This window comes from Rana temporaria, chromosome 9 (assembly GCF_905171775.1).
Source record: "Rana temporaria chromosome 9, aRanTem1.1, whole genome shotgun sequence".
Classification (NCBI taxonomy): domain Eukaryota; kingdom Metazoa; phylum Chordata; class Amphibia; order Anura; family Ranidae; genus Rana; species Rana temporaria.
The window spans coordinates 120,329,595-120,346,912 of record NC_053497.1 but is presented as its reverse complement, the minus strand read 5'-3'; positions in this window follow the sequence as shown (position 1 = coordinate 120,346,912).

Sequence of the window (17,318 nt, the reverse complement as noted above, 5' to 3'; positions counted from 1 at the left end):
GTACGTCCTTTACATCTACCCAGCTGTGGGTCGCGGGCGCGCGCCCGCGACCCGGTCCGAAGCTCCGGGACCGCTAGACCCGCAGACCCGATCGCCGCTGGAGGGAGTTTGCGTCATAAACCAGCGTCGGGTATGCAAATTAGGAGTTACGGCGATCCACAATGTTTTTTTTCGCATTCGCTACGTCACCGCTAGTCTAGTTTCTTGTCGCAAAGTTAGCCGTTGTATTGCTGTATAAAGTATGGCCGTCGTTCCCGCATCGACATTTTAAAAATAACGTTGTTTGCGTAAGCCGTCCGGAAATACAGAATTACGCTACGCGCGTCGCCGGTCGAAAAAATGACGTCACTTCGCGCAAAGCACGGCGGGAGTTCGGAAACGGAGCATGCGCGGTATGTCCGGCGCGGGAGCGCGCCTAATTTAAATGGCACACGCCCATTTGAATTGGCCCGCCTTGCACCGGAGGCCGCCGGCGTAGGTTTTCATCGCAAGTGCTTGGTGAATCAGGCACTTGCGATGAAAAATTGCGGCGGTGTAACGGATCTACGATACGTTACGCCGCCGCTCATCTACGTGAATCTGGCCCTAAGTGCTTGTAGGCTTCACAATGCCCACAAGCAAAATGACAACGTTGTAGACATAGTTTTATAAACGATCTTTTTTTAATATCTATGCGGATCGCGGTGGATTGGAAAATAGTAAGTGACCGGATTTATATTATAAAAACCCATGATGAAAAGACATACATTTAAATAATGCTAATTGTGGTTGGAACTCCGCTTTAAGTGGTTAATGATATTATTATTTTTTGAGATGCACCCGTAGAACATTATCATCTTTACAAAAAGTACTTCCAAATACAGACACAAGGAAACGGCTTTTCTTATTTAGGATTAATTTATTGTTTTGCTTACAGTTCGAGATGATTATACAAAAATGAATCATTACCGAAGTACTGAACAGGCACTTTACTAACATTTGACAAGAATACAAAGGGCATTTAAAGTCTGTCTTGCCATCAGATTAGTCACTCGAATGCCCCATGTGATTAACCCAATTAATGTGAGAGACAACAGGTCATATGAAGCTGGTGTTTTCCAGGCCCAAGGAACAATGCCAGCACCGGATTTCATGATGGCACTTATCAGCCTATCGGAGGTTTGGTTTCAGCTTTAAATAGTCCAATGATTATATGCAATCAATAAAGGTAATTGCAGTCATGTGTCTTCAGAATGATAAACTAAGTAGTAAATTCATAATTAATATACTCCTGGTTTACACTGGTAATCTTTTGATTGCTGTGTTTTTTTACTATGCACTGCAATCAATGTTTAACGCATTCGCATAACTCCATTCTCACAAAACAATGGTACACTGGCCACTGAGCCTTGCTAATCTGAATTATGCTGTGGACCTGTGAACAAATATTAGGATAAAACGTTATTAATAGTTTTGCTGGAAAGGATGAACCAACAATAATTGAAAAACTGAAATGGCTGGAGAAAACACTGCTTCAGGCTCCCTTCAAAGCTGCTAATATAATCAAACACTTGGCATCTGTTCACTTGATCTCTGCTGAAAGGAAGGACCATAGTTTAAAGCGGGAGTTCACCGATAAATGATGTTTTTTGCTCTTTTACCCTTAGATGGATGCACATTTAGTCTAGGGGAATCGGCTAGTTGTTTTAAAATCCGAGCATTACTTACCGTTGTAGAGGGCGATCTTCTCCGCCACTTCCGGGTATGGGTCTTCGGGACTGGGCGTTCCTTCTTGATTGACAGTCTTCATACAGGCTTCCGAAAGGCTTCCGACGCATCGCGTCACGAGTAGCCGAAAGAAGCCGAACGTCGGTGTGGCTCTATACTGCGCCTGCGCACCGGCGTTCGGCTACTTTCGGAAAATCGTGCCGCGATGGATGCGACCGTCGGAAGCCTTTCAGAAGCCTGTCGGAAGACTGTCAATCAAGAAGGAATGCCCAGTCCCGAATACCCATACCCGGAAGTGGCGGAGAAGATCGCCCTCTACAACGGTAAGTAATGCTCGGATTTTAAAACAACTAGCCGATTCCCCTAGACTAAATGAGCATCCATCTAAGGGTAAAAACAGGATTTTACCGGTGAACCTCCGCTTTAAGTAGGCTTTTCTACCATCTTCAGCAGAAAATGAAATAATGTGACCTAGTGCTGAAGCCATTCTACATGTGGCTAGCAGGGCCAGTGGGGGCTTGGAGCAGCATTTTCTCCAGTAGAAGTATGTATTTGAGTCCTTCTATTGCTATTTATTATTCTACCCAAGTAAGACTGTTAGGCTGCGTACACACCATCGGTCCAAACCGATGAAAATGGACCGAAGTTCAGTTTCATCAGTCCAAACCGTCCGTGTGTACGCCCCATCTGTCTTTTGTCCTTCGGACAAAAGTTAGAGAACTTGCTTTAAAATCGAACCGATGGACCGCTGTCCGATAGGTCCAAACCAATGGTTAGTACACAAAAGCATCGGTTCAAAACCTGGGCATGCTCAGAATCAAGTCGACGCATGCTTGGAAGCATTGAACTTCATTTTTTTTAGCATGTCGTGTGTTTTACATCACCGCGTTCTAACCCGATCGGTTTTTGGAATGATGGTGTGTACGCACATCAGACCATCAGCCTGCTTCAGCGGTGAACCAATGAAAATGGTCCGTCGGACCATTTTCATCGGATGGATCGACCGTGTGTACGCGGCCTTAGAGTAGATTTTTGTTGGAAGTGGTGACCAAGGCAGTGGGGCGTACTCTGCTTGATCATCCTCCAGGTGCAAAACATGTGTTCAGCTTGCTGAAATAGTTCCCGCCCAGCTGTCATTTGACTGGTTCTGGGTGGAAGTCATATGACCAGAACACGCCTTGCGCACACCCCACCTGACACAGTGGGTGACAGATCTTGCTGGTATCATATGATTGCTGTGAAAATTACAGCAGATCACATGACATTTTTACACAATGGATGGGCTTCATTCATGCCATTCATTGTGTACTATTGTGTTGATCTCTGTGATTGGTCAAAGTGATCACATGGTACAGACAGGGCCAATCACATCCTGTAGCATGTGATTCACTGTGGCCAATCACAGCTGATCACAATAGTAAACACTGAAAGAATTGATTTCAATCAGTAAAAATGGTTGTTTATAACAGTGATATTTATTGTTATAAGCAATCATAGTGTGCAAAAAAAAAATCCTGATCACCTTCCCAGAGTAGTACAGTGTCACTATGGTAATACTGTGTTGCTCTGGTCACATTATGCAAAAAATAAAATACGTAAAAAAGAAAAAACAGTTATTTAAACAGAATTTAACATTTTATTTTTATTATTCTCATACAAAACATTAAAAAGTAAAGTTATTTGTCCAATAGAATTCATTAATATACAAATCCCTCCCTTACCCTCTGCCCTCCCATTACCCTCCCTCTTCTCTGTATTTCCTTCTATTATTTCCAAGATCTTTATTTTATTCTATCAACCTTGTTTTCTAATTTCCAATCATTTCAACGTATTTCCTTGTTCTTTTAAATTAAGTCCACATTTTCTTTTCTCATGCATTCTGTTCTCCCTGTGCCTGCGTGGGTTTCCTCCGGGTACTCAGGGTTCCTCTCACACTCCAAAGACATGCTGGTAGGTTAATTGGCTTCTGTTCAAAATTGGCCCTAGTATATGAATGTGAGTTAGGGACTTTAGATTGTAAGCTCCTTGAGGGTAGGGACCGATGTGAATGTACAATGTATATGTAAAGCGCTGCATAAATTGACGGCACTATAAAACTACCTTAACCTCCCTGGCGGTATGATTATTTCAGATTTTAGGTGCTGAAAGCGGTACCATTATTTGCAAGGAAATTTGGCATTTTATACTGTAGGCCTGTAATTTTTAGGAATAACTCACTTAAATCTGACCAAACAAGAGTCTAGTAGGCATCCGGGGTATGAATTTTTTTTAAAAACAAAATTATAAATTATAATATAATAAATAATTATAAATAATTATAACAAATAATAATATAATTATAATAACAATTATTCAATAATGTAATCAACTCAAAATCACTGAAATTTGCTCAGTTGCAGAATTGTCGCTGTCATTATTTTAATTTTTTTATGACGAATTTCCCCACAAATCGCTATCGCACAATTCTGCAAGTGATTATAATTTATTATCGCTGTTTTCTAGCTGCTCTAAAACTATTTTTGACATAAAGGGACACTTTTGGTTGCTATGGACAATCTACAGTTTGCAGGCAGAAAGAACAGTTTTTATTATATAAAAGTACATGTAGGGCACTGGGCAGACCACTAGGGACAAGGGGGCTGTCTATTTTTTACATACATTACTGTAATCTATAAGATTACAGTATACTGTATGTAATGTGTTTGTTTACCTTTTTTAATTTTGCCCCGTTCTCCGCCCCTGTGCGTCGTAACGTCGCAGGGAACGGAGATCAGCGGCACACAGAGGCACTGTGTGAATCGAGCGAGCACCCGCTCGCTCACACAGCGCGGTGGCATCGCTGGATCCAGGGACAAGGTAAGTAAACCAAGCCTGTGGATTCTGCGAGGCGAGCCCGAGTCTGACTCGGGGTTACCGATCGCAGCACAAAAATGTAACCCCGAGTCAGACTCGGGAATACCGCCAGGGGGGTTAATTAATAATAATAATAATAATAATAATAATAATAATAATAATCCATTCTATAACTGAGGGGCGTTCTTGTTCCTGCCAGTGTTGTGCAATTAAGATTTTAGCTGCCTTCATTAAATGTGGTAACAAGGTATTTTTATACTGGTTTATTGGGGCCTCTATACTATAAAATAGGAAAATCCATGGATCTTTAGAGACTTCTATATTAATAATTTCCTTAATCAATGATAACACTTCTTTCCAATATTTTTTTATTTTTTGACAGTCCCACCAAATATGTGCCTTATTTCCTAAAACATCACAACCTCGCCAACAATTTTCCTGTTTGGTACTTATGTTCTTTATCTGGGGATATATGCCATCTAGATAGGCATTTGCAGTTCATTTATATAATATTTATATCTACTGCCGAGCTATGTAGCATTTTTATTATTTTCCATATTTGAAACTCCTTCACACATGATCCCAATTCCTTTTCTAATTTTTCGATGTATGGCGGTTTTTTTTGTTCCAACCAGCATCCCCAATTTTTATATATTCGTGAGATGCCATGTCTAGTGATTTTAGAAGTACACATCTGTTCTAGTGGTTATAGATTTTCTCCAGATCTTATGCTACAAAATGCTTTAACTGGAAATTCAGACAAAGAAAAAAAAACATTTAGAAGGGAAATCGAAGGAAAAGGTTAGCGAACCAACAATGCACTAGCTTAGCCTATTTCACACAGGGGAAAGAGAGTTTATATTGGGATTGGATAAAAGCTAGAAATGCACAGTTGAAGGATATAATGGAAAATGGTAAAATACTCCCCTTACAAGACATAAAACACAAGAAAGAATTGATGGTGAGCTGTTCTGGCTGACTAACACCCAGCCAGAACAGCACAGATGATGGGGGCAAGCTTACTGAGGAGAAACAGGAAGTGAGAAATTCAGACAAAGAAAAAAAACATTTAGAAGGGAAATCGGAGGAAAAGATAAGTGAACCAACAACGCACTAGCTTAAAGGAACCTATTTAGAAAATAAAAAACAAACCCCTCTAATGGGATTAATGGGAAGTTAAACTTCTTATATCTTTATCTGCCCTTTCCCCCCTCCTTCTTGACCTTTGGGAATTCCATCTTGTATACATTTTTTGGAATCTGGGGGCCATAGGGCATTGAAAATGGGGATTTTTTTTAAAGAGGATACCGGGAAGATTCTCTTTATGGTTATTGAGATAATCCCTTCCCCTCCCCCACCCTCCTTTCCCTTCCCTTCCCTCCCCCCTCCCCCCTCCTCGCCCACCCCTCAACCCCCCACTGTCTCCCCCCTAACCCCCGTTCCCTTTTGTTGGAGTATTTTGGCCCTCTTTTGGCCTCCAGATCGATTGCAGGTTCTTCTATTTTGTTTCTACCTGATTTTCCTCTCTCTCCCCTTGAGGCTGAGCTCTGTCTTTCTACGCCAACTGGATCAGATGCCTATTCTTATAGGTGACTGTCCAGTCACTGGCTCTGCTCCTGGGTTCCCATCCCTTTTCTACTTCCCGCTTTCCTTTCATGCACCCCCTCTTGAACTTACTATTCTTCCTATCCCCATCCCCCCAGCCTGGTACATCAGGTATAGGCATGTCAAGTTTCTTACAAAATTCTTCCAACTCTTCTGGTAACTTTAATCTTGCTTATCTGTCTTCTTTCCATCCTATCAGGCATCAGATAATACTGTGTTGCTCTGGTCACAGTATGCATAAAAAAAACTTAAATAAAGAAAAAACAATTAATAAAACTGATTTTTTTTAAAAAGACATTGACAACAATTAATAACATTTACTTTTTTTTAATACATACTGTCATCAGTCAGTGTCAAATCAATGATCACTACCACACTAGTTATATGATAACGCTGTACTGTACTAGTCACAGTTTGAAAAATAAAATTTTCCAATTACTTAATTTTTCAAAGAATTGTGGCAAAAATACAACTCTCAATTTCCAAAAAGGGGACATTAGGGGATATTTGTACTGTCCTGGCATTTTCAGGCCTCAAGAAATAAGGTTATCAGTATGTCAGGACAATTTTCAGATACACATCCCATAGTTTGTAGCATTTTTACACATTGGAATAACTTTCTAATAAATGATTATTTATTTAGCAACATTTTATAACAGAAATGAAGAATGTTTTATTCAAAATGTTGGGGCTTTTTTTTTTTTTTTCGTTTATCCGTTTATTTAGTAAACAAAATACAATAATCAGCAGTGATTAAATACCACCAAAAGAGAGCTCTATATGTGTGAAAAAAAAGATACATTTTAAATTTAGGTACAATGTTGCATGACCAAGCAATTGTCATTCAAAGTGTGACAGCGCTGAAAGCTGCAAAGTTGGCCTGGGCAGCAAAGGGGCGAAAGTGCCCGGTATTGAATTGGTTAAAGAAGCCTTTTAGCTCTTCCACCTTTTCAATTTAATCACTTTGTAAGATATTTAGATGTGTGTATAAATAGCCTAAACCTTTTGAATACGGTGGTGAAGGGTTAGAACCTCTGTAAGGTGTACATTCCTGCTTGTGTCTCTGCTGGGTGATTCACCCCTATTTGTTCCTTTACTTTGTAGACATTGCCTCTTCTTTCCATTTACAAATATGACAATAAAAGTGAAGTGAAAATGTCCACATAAATATATAAATAAATGTCCATATGTGAAAAACACGAATAGTGTAAAAATACAAATCTGACTATAGAATAGTCCAGCAATAATATCGGTGAATTCCAAAGCCTGGTGATAACTTCAAATGGGTGCTAGAGTTAAAGGAGCGTTAAAATGAATTAACGTGAAGAGATACCCCAGGGGGGGCTGCCGAAAATGACATGTTGTCACATTAAATATTAAAGTTGAGAGGCAGGAGGAGGGGGTGTTCTGCTTTTCGAAAATGACATCTTACAATAAAGTGAGAAGGGGGGGCTGACTTCTTACCTCTTCTCCCATGCAGCCAGCAAGTTGAGAAGCGGGGTGAGGGGCCAAAAATTACTTCTCACCAGGCGGGGCCTCTAGTAATTTGGGGGGCCCTCCAAAGCTTTGTGGGGCCCTAAGCAGCTTGCATAGTGAGCCTATAGGGCGGATCGGCCCTGTCTATGGTACACACCCTTCCATACACATATGGGATTTTTTTGGACCTTCATGTCCTGTGAGACCATCGGGTAACCAGCTATCTTCGTCTGTGGTGTACTCCATTCCTCTGCCGTTTGGTCACTCTTGCTACAGCCATTGGAGACACATACAGGATTGCCCAAGTTCCATTGTGGTTTTACCACACAAAGCTCTGTTTGACCCATCTGAACCTAGGTTCTCCTGGATTCAAACTCTCTGGTAAGCCCCTTACCTATCGGTGGTGGTTTCTCTTCACGTTAATTCATTTCAACTCTCCTTCAACTCTAGTACCTCTTTGAAGTTATCACCAGGCTTTGGAATTCACCAATATTATTGCTGGACTATTCTATAGTCAGATTTGTATTTTTACACTATTCGTGTTTTTCACATATGGACATTTATTTATATATTTATGTATTTATGTGGACATTTTCACTTCACTTTTATTGTCATATTTGTAAATTGAAGTTTTATGCCAACCTAACTTAATTAGCGCTACACTTTTTTGTTTTCAAGTTTTTTGCTATTTGTCTATTTGCAGTGCTAGCGGCTTACCTATAGGGCAGCGCGGTATTTTTCTGTATACTATTCTTCTTTCCATTTGCATCTCACGGATAGGAAAAAAAGGGAGATTTTCTCAACAGCACTGGCAGGGGTTTAAACCCTCTGCTTAACTATTACAAAAAAAAACTTTAGCTATATACACATTTTTAAATAATAGGGGAATTTAGGGAGAATTATAACCCCAATTTTTTTCAGTGACCTCATCCATCGCACTAAATGTATTACTCATGTAGGACTGATCACTAGACATGTGCACAGAATTTTTTTTCGTTTTTTTTTGTTCTGTTTCGTATCGTTCCGTAGGTTCGTTCCCGTTCGTTTTTCGTAAGACGCCCGTTTTCCTGTTCGTTCCCGTTCGTTTTTCGTACGACGCGATTTTTTCGTATTCCGATCGTTTCGTATTTTGGTTACCGTTTTATTTTCGTACATGCGGGATGGTTCGTTATTCTGTTTAATTCATGTTCGTTACTTGTTAGACAATAATTTTCGTGAATTTTCGTCATTTTGTACTTTCGTAAATATATCGCGGGATTCGCGGCACTTTCAACACGCGGCTCATCCATATTAACTATTGTTAAGCCCCATACACTTGGTCAGACTTTTTTAACAACAAACATAAAAACGATCGTTTTACCGAACGTTCGTTCGTTTTTAAACTCCATCAGAAAACCATTTTTGGGTTCCAGGTTCAAAAGTCTGGCCAACTGATCTCTCCCTTCAGAAGAAAATCCACAGAAAAGTTTATTTGGCTCTACTGTACTACTGTACTCAGCACAAAAGAGAAGCTGCTTCACTAACTAACTACACTCACTGTCCATTCAAAAAAACGAAAATGACATCTTATAACAAAAGATTTGCATTCTGTATTTTGAAACCAAATTACGAACAGAAAAAAGGAATTCAGAATACAGAATACAAATCTTTTGTTATAAGATGTCATATGAACATACAAACAGAAAAAGGAATCAAACAAAATACAGAATGAAAATCTTTTGTTATAGATGTCATATGAACATACAAACAGAAAAAGGATTCAAATAAAATACAGAATGAAAATCTTTTGTTAGATGTCATATGAACATACGACTGAAAATCAAAATACGAACAGAACAAGGATTCAAACAAAATAAAGAATGCAAGTCTTTTGTTATAGATGTCATATTCGTTCTTTTGCCGTTTTCGTTTTGTCGTATTTTCGTCGGATCGTTCGTTCGTATTTGCGGTTGTTCGTTATGCGACTCATTCGTAATCCCGTCGTTTTCGTATTTTGGTGCTTAAATTTTTTCGTATGTACACATTATTCTGCGGGTACGAAAATGAACATTTTCGTACGAAAATAACATTCGTACGAACGGGAATGCACATATCTACTGATCACAGTGGGAGATAAAAACAAAAAAATATCAGTGAGCATTTTTATATCCTAAGAGGAAATGAAGCAGGATAAATGCTGCAGTAAACCATCAGATATACATTTATTGTTGTCACATCCGTGCATGAGGATTTCTAAAATGAAGATTCTTGTTTTATCATCACATTAACATTTAAGGCATAATCATAGAATGTAGCCGAGCATGCCTGAAAGACTGAATTTTTGTAAGTATGGGCAGTTTAGCTTTACATGAACCTTTGATCCTTTCGGCATTGTTAAGGGTAGCTGGAGCTGGGAAAAGTCCAATCGTGTCCCTTGTGAACCCAGTCACATCGGTGCTGTGCCAGGTCTTGGAGATCTTCTGTACTGTACAGGCCTCCTCCTGGATTGCAGCCCATAAATTCTAGTTCAAGGGTCAGTGAGAACACTGGAAAAACCTGCAAGGTGTGAAGGTTTATTTTTAATACGGTAGGTGATACTGCCTTCAGCTTCTTCTATATCAGTCGGTGCTGTTCATTTTTTTGGGCAGTTTACTAACATGGGTCAAAGAGCAATGGTGGGCAGTAACCCAGCACCACTGATAATCAAGTGTGCGTTCAGGAGAGGAGCAATTTGCCATAAAAATTCTGACGCACCTAAACGTGTGTAAACAAGTCTTAACATGCGCTAGACGTGTTTAGTGTTTGAGCGTTCATTCATTCCAATGGGCAGAAAAAAAATAACACTCTGGCCAGTGGAATGAATGAACACTCAAGCGCTTGACACACCTAGACATGTTTGAAAAATGTTGCCTCCAAGCAGTGTTTCTGATACCTGGAACCTGGCCATAATGTTCAGCAATGTTGCTTAGAAAAAAAAAAGAAAAACGCTGTTGACGTAATTAACTCCATACAACACCAAGACAGACTAAAAAAGAGTCTGAGTCCTCTGTGGCTAGCAGACTTGGCTGTCACAGATCAAGGACTTGCTGATATGAACGCCTATTGGGTTATTAATGGACATAGTGCCTCCATTCCTGTGGTTTGGGATGCCTTTAAGGCCACCATGTGTGGCTCCTTTGCAGCAGCTATTGGGCAGACCCGTAAGGCGTCTCAGTCAAAATTAGTGGATGCAGAATGATGCAGAGACTAACTATTCTGCCTCTCCTACTCCTGATACTTACGCTACCTGGCGACACAAAGCTAGGGTGTTGGATTTAGTGCTTTTAGAGCGTGTCCAATCCTGCACTATTTCCGGAATTAAAAACTCCAGTGGTGTTGTAGTGGAGCACGATAAGGACACAGTGGAAGCTTTTGTCATGTTTTATTCTACTCTATATTCTACTAGAGCCCATTAAACTATTGTAGAATTGCATGATTATCTCTTTGATATTTCTCTTCCAAGGTTGTCGGTAAGCCAGACCTCGCTATTAGACACTCCTTTAACATCTGAAGAAATAGGAAAGGCTATACAATCCTTCACCCCTAAACAAAACGCCAGGTTTGGACGGATTCCTTATAGAATGGTATACACACTACAAAGAAATTCTGATTTCGCACTTGCTTTGTGTTTTTTAATTATACACTAGAAGGGAGCAGCTACTACCTTCTAAGACAGAAGCATTGATTGTGCTCATTCCGAAACCCTAGAAAGATTAGCTCTATTGTGAATCATATCATCCTATTTCTTTAATCAATTCAGATGTAAAAATTCTAGATAAAGTTCTTGCCCGTAGACTGAATGACGATATTCCTACTATTATAGGTGCGGACCAGACACGTTTTATTCCAGGGCACGCTACTATTAATTTACATACATTTTTTAACTAACATGCAGGCCAAACATGGTTCTATTGGATCCAGGGCTGTCTTGGCACTGGACTGTACTTACAGGAGGTACTGGCGAAGTTTGGCTTTGGCAAAACTTTTCATAGATGGATTAAGTTGCTTTACAACAAACCTAGGGCTAGATTGAGAGTGAAAAATGAAATATTTCTAACTCTTTTCCTATACTGAGGGGTACTAGACAAGGATGCCCTCTATTGCCACTGCTGTTCACATTGGCAATAGAACCCTTAGCCGCATTAGGGTCTAGTTCCTCCATTACAGGTCTCGTGATTGGGGGTTTGAAGGAGAAGGTGTCCCTCCATGCGGATGATATGCTCATATATCTATCTGAGCCCCAATCCTTCCTCTCTGGAGTATTGAAATCATTGTAATAATATATATGAATTTTCAGGACTCCATTTTGTTCAGAGCGCAAATATCTGCCTGTTTGAACTGTATATTTTCTCTGAGCAGATAATCTTGTATTGAATCTGTATGGTATTTAGGAATGTTTGTATAACAACACAACCCCCATTATGTTGTCGGTCAATGCCTGGAATCCGGCTTTTTAACTTCAGGCAATCTTTATAACCAGGTATCCATCTTCTGTTAAGTGATGAACCAAACCTGTTTTGTTTTGTAGTCATGTAACCATAAATCAGCTCCTCCCTATTGTTCTGTAAACCAATATATACTGTATGACTTTTTCAGTAAAATATCACATGAATGCATAACTTGTCTCGTGTATCGTGGTATTCCCAGATCTGAAAGGGCGCTGTTGGTAGACCTATTAAGAAGGATAGTTCGTCCAGAATAACTAATATTCCTTTTCAAGTATTATCCGGGACTTCGATCACTACTCCGGTTTCCAAGTAAACTGGAAAAAATCCCTTATGTTTCTGTTGAATCAGAAAGCCCAGTTCACCCTCACGCCCTTTAAAAATCGTTACGAGTTTCCGATATTTGGGTATTATTTGGGTAGCAGCCCAATTCTCTATATATTAACAATAATTTAGACCCTCTCATTAGTAAACTTAAAGGTACCTTAAAAATGTTGTCCAATCTCCCTCTGACACTACTAGGGAGGATAAATATTTTCAAAATTATATTCCTACTACGCTTCCTCTACATATTAAGTAATTTCCGGTATATATTCCTAAATGCAAGTTTACTCTGTCACTACTACCTTTATTTGGGGAGGACGGGCGTTTAGAATTGCCAAAGATATGCTGCAACTGCCTGTTCTGGAGGGAGGCCTTGCACTCCCTAATCTTCAAACTTACTATGTAGTCTCTCGACTGGCCCATTCCCATTAGTGGTTCTACCCTGAAGTTAATAATGCTGCCACAGCTTTGGAAGCTGCTATTCTTACTTTCAATGATCCATCATCAATCCACGAGGGGCAGGGATAGCGTTCTATCCATGACACTACTGATATTCAAACTCTCAAAATTACTCCCATCAAGTGCAGCCAACATATACTTGCCTAATGCTCCTCTATGCAGGAGTTTTCCCAAAGAATGGATGGGGCTTTTCGTTTAGACGGGGGTGAAACAAATTTCCCACTTGTTTCTTAAAAATATCTTTCGATCTTTTGCAGAATTTCCTAGAGACTTTAGTCTTCCACCCACAGCCTACTTTCGATATCTTCAATTACGACACACTGCTGCTGCACAATTTGGCTTCCGTAATATTGCTATACAACCCTCCCCTCTAGGACGTCTGTTGACTGACCCCTCTCATTTGAAATTGATTTCTACATATTATTCATCTCTTCTACACTCTACAACTGATAGACTTAATCTCATGGAGCTTAAATGGCGCTCTGATATACCAACAAGGCCAAACTTCTTCCTTAAGGATCCCCAGAAGCTCCCTCTATGCCATCAATCTTTTTTGCACATCAATAGATGCACCATTACAGCATCAGCAGTATCATATCTCCTTAGTATGACCCACTGCTAGCATAAAATATACTCGCTTCAGAGTGTCTCTCAGCGAATAATGGGAAAAGTCAAGGGTGCTTTCGTCATATGCTGCTTCCTCCAGTCTGAATATAGATATCAGATATTCCAACCACTGACAACCAATAACTAGACAGTACTCGTTTGGCTGCTGAACATGAACTGTTCATTTGAACACAGGCACACAGAGATATTCAAAATTCTCATCAGGATGAATTCCCCCCCTCCACTCTGCCAGCTAATCTACACAGACATATACATCCCATAATAGGTTGCTCCCAAGGCAGACAGACACAATAGAACATTAGAATACAGCTACACCCCAAACAACCCAACAGAGAGCACACCATAATATGAGGAAATATACAGTATATATATATATATATATATATATATATATATATATATAGAAACATTCCAGTGTGTGACATGTAGATACAGGGTGACTTAGATATATGAGGTGCATAGGGAGCTGAAACATAGGTTTCCCAACCTCTCCAAGGGTTTCTGGGTTCCACGGTACCCCCGCCCAAAGTGACTCCTGTCGCACATCTCCCCTTTCGGCAGGGGACTAACATAGGAGGAGACCCCAGACGAGTTGACTCCGAAGTTAGTTAGTCAGTAGTTCCAGTCCCCCAATTCCGGTATCCACACAGTACCCCAAATACATTGTCCCAAACATAGCAGTACTCACCCAGCCAACCCAGCCAACCTCTAGTCTCTCAGAGAACATACCCGCCACTGGGGAGAAGTGCAAACTGGCCCCTCTCCCTGGAGTCCTTTCAGCTGCTGAAAAGTAGACAGGGTGGCTGGGCTCAGTTCATCATGCTCTTGGGGATTTGGGCCGACTGCCCAGCATCCCTGGAGTATACAGGTGGATACCGCATCTTTTGTTAGTTGAGGGCAGAGGCCAGCAGCATTCTGCTCTGTTGCCAGCTCTTCTACTGGGCTGGTGGCATCATTCTGGGGTGCTGCCTTCTGCTGGGAAGGGGAGCCGGCTGCTCCATCTCCCTTACCCTCACCTGGCTGCTGGGATGACATGTCTCTGGTACTGTCTCCCAGGTGCACTGCTCTTTGCTGGGGAGGAAAGATCGCTTCCTCCACCCTGGCCAACTGTTGGGAAGGGAGGACAAACTCCTCCTCTCCCTTCTCCCACTGGATCTTAATCTGCTGCTGGGAAGTGACCATCTCCTTCTCACCCTGGGCCCCTAAATATTCCTGCTCTGCATGCCATTGCAGAGCCCGATAACGATTGTCCAGCTCTATCTCCTGCTGGACCAGCCTGTCAAACTCAGTTACCCATTGCTCCTGGGGCTGCTCTCCCAGGAATGCCATCCGCTGGTCACTGGCCCATTGCTCTGGGGTTGGAAAGCACTTGCCCTGTTACATACCAGTGATCTGGAAGGCTCCATTCCAGAGTCCTACCCGAATCTCCTGCCTGAATTTCAGGTATTCATCCGCAGGGCATTCCTGGAGTATAAAGAAAGAACGATCCGCAGCAGCTCTGGGAACTCTGATGCCAGATCCATATCTCCGCTAGGGTGACCGAAGTCTGCTATCTTGATCTTGGATCCAGGTGGAGGTTTGGATGTTCCAGACTGCAGGAAGCTTCCCACTGCTTGCCACCAATGTAAAAAAATGTCCCACACTCCGCCTGAGTGCTTTCGTCATATACTGATTTCTCCAGTCTGAATATAGATAGCAAATAATCCAACCACTGACAACCAATAACTAGACTGTACTCGTTTTGACTGCTGAACAGGAACTGTTTTATTTGAACACAGGCACGCAGAGATATTAAAACTTCTCATCAGTAGACTGTCCAATCAGCAGGGAGGGCTGTTGAAGGAATTCCCCCACTCCCCTCTCACAGCTAATCTACATAGACCTATACATCCCATAATAGGTTGCTCCCAAGGCAGACAGACACAATAGAACAATGGAATACAGCCACACCCCAAATGACCCAACAGAGAGCACACCATAGTATGAGATAATATACAATATATGTATATACAGTATATGTATATATAAAACATTCCAGTGTGGTTGTACAGTGAGTCCGAATAGTACACATCAGACTGGGATTCTCGGTCACCCTGTGCCCCTAATAGACACAGTGGGACTTAGACATAGTAGGTGCATGAGGAGCTAAAACAAGGGTTTCCCAACCTCTCCAAGGGATTCTGAGTTCCACGGGCCCCCCACCCAAAGTGACTCCTGTCACATCAAGGTAGAAAGATGCATGGGAGTAGAGATGCCTTATGAACTGGGTAATGTTAGAGGACCTGCGGCTTTCGGTCATGGTGGGGGTGGGGCCAGTAGTAGGGTACCCAGTATAAGGAAACAGCATACACATAGTCCACAAAAAAATAACATTTATTTAGCTAGATTGAGAAAGATACAGATAAGCCGACCTAACTCAGAATCTGCGCCGCCCTATGTTTAAGTGTATTCTCAAACAGAGATACGCTTAAACATATCTAAGATACGACGGCTTGCGCCGTCCTATCTTAGGTTGCAATATTTTGGCTGGCCGCTAGGTGGCGCTTCCATTGCGGTCGGCGTAGAATATGCAAATCAGTAGATACGCCGATTCACGAACATACGCCCGGCCGCCGCAGTACATTTACACCGTTTACGTAAGAGATAGGCTGCCTAAAGTTAGAGCTTGGCCCTAGGTGGCCTAGCCAATGCAAAAGTATGGCCGGCGTTCCCGCGTCGAAATTAGATTTTTTTACATCATTTGCGTAAGTCGTCCATGAATAGGGATTTACGTAGTTTACGTCCACGTCTAAATCAATAGGCACGTGCGGCGTACTTAGCCGCAATGCACACTGGGAAATGTAGGCGCCCGGCGCATGCGCAGTTTAAAAAAAAGTCTAAAACGTCAGGTCAAGCCCCATTAACATAAAACACGCCCCCTTAGAGAAATTTGAATTAGGCGCCCTTACGCCCGCCCGCTTTAGGCTACGCCGCCGTAACTTAGCAGGCAAGTACATTGTGAATCATGTACTTGCCTCGCTAACATACGGCGGCGTAGCTTAAATGCCTTAAGCTACGCCACCGCAAAGTTGCGGCAATGTATGTGAATCTACCTAATTGTCTTTAGAAGTGTGCAGGTTAAAGGGTAACAAGGATGCTTGTAGAACACTATAGTTAGCACTAGTATAATCATTAATGGCAACAGGTGCAAAACACTTGCAGCATATTTACAGCAACACTTGCGATAACAGGCGTAATAAAACTTGAATCATTAGGCACAGTAACTCTTGCAGTAACAGGTACAATTCACTTTCAGAAATAAGCACAATAACAGTTCCCAGTAGAGTGCTGGTACTAATGGCAGAGGTCAAGATAAGCAGTGCAGATAAGCTGGCTTAAACTGCAATGTCACAGGACCACCAGATCACAGCTATGCAGTGGTATATCTTCAGGCACAATAGCCACAGCACAGGTAGGACCTACTTTACTGGAACAGCATCTGCTGGTGGGTTGGCATACTGGCAGGGCAGAAGGCATTGGCAGCACACAGAGGAGATGGGAAGGGTTGCAGTGGCAACCCTGTAGATCAGTATCTTGCGCTAGAACATTTAAAATCACTAACTTTCAATCACTCTCCCTGACGGAGAGAATTCCTGTCCCAACATTAGCCATTCCCAAAATGCATGTCAAACCTCAGCAGGGCCCCCCTTTTAAAAGGGCTGCCCCAACCAAGATGGCCATGGAAAGTCACCAGTCATGACAGCGTCCATTTGGACAGCTGCTTCCTTGTGATGCCTACGGAGGCACCAGAGGGAAAACATCCCT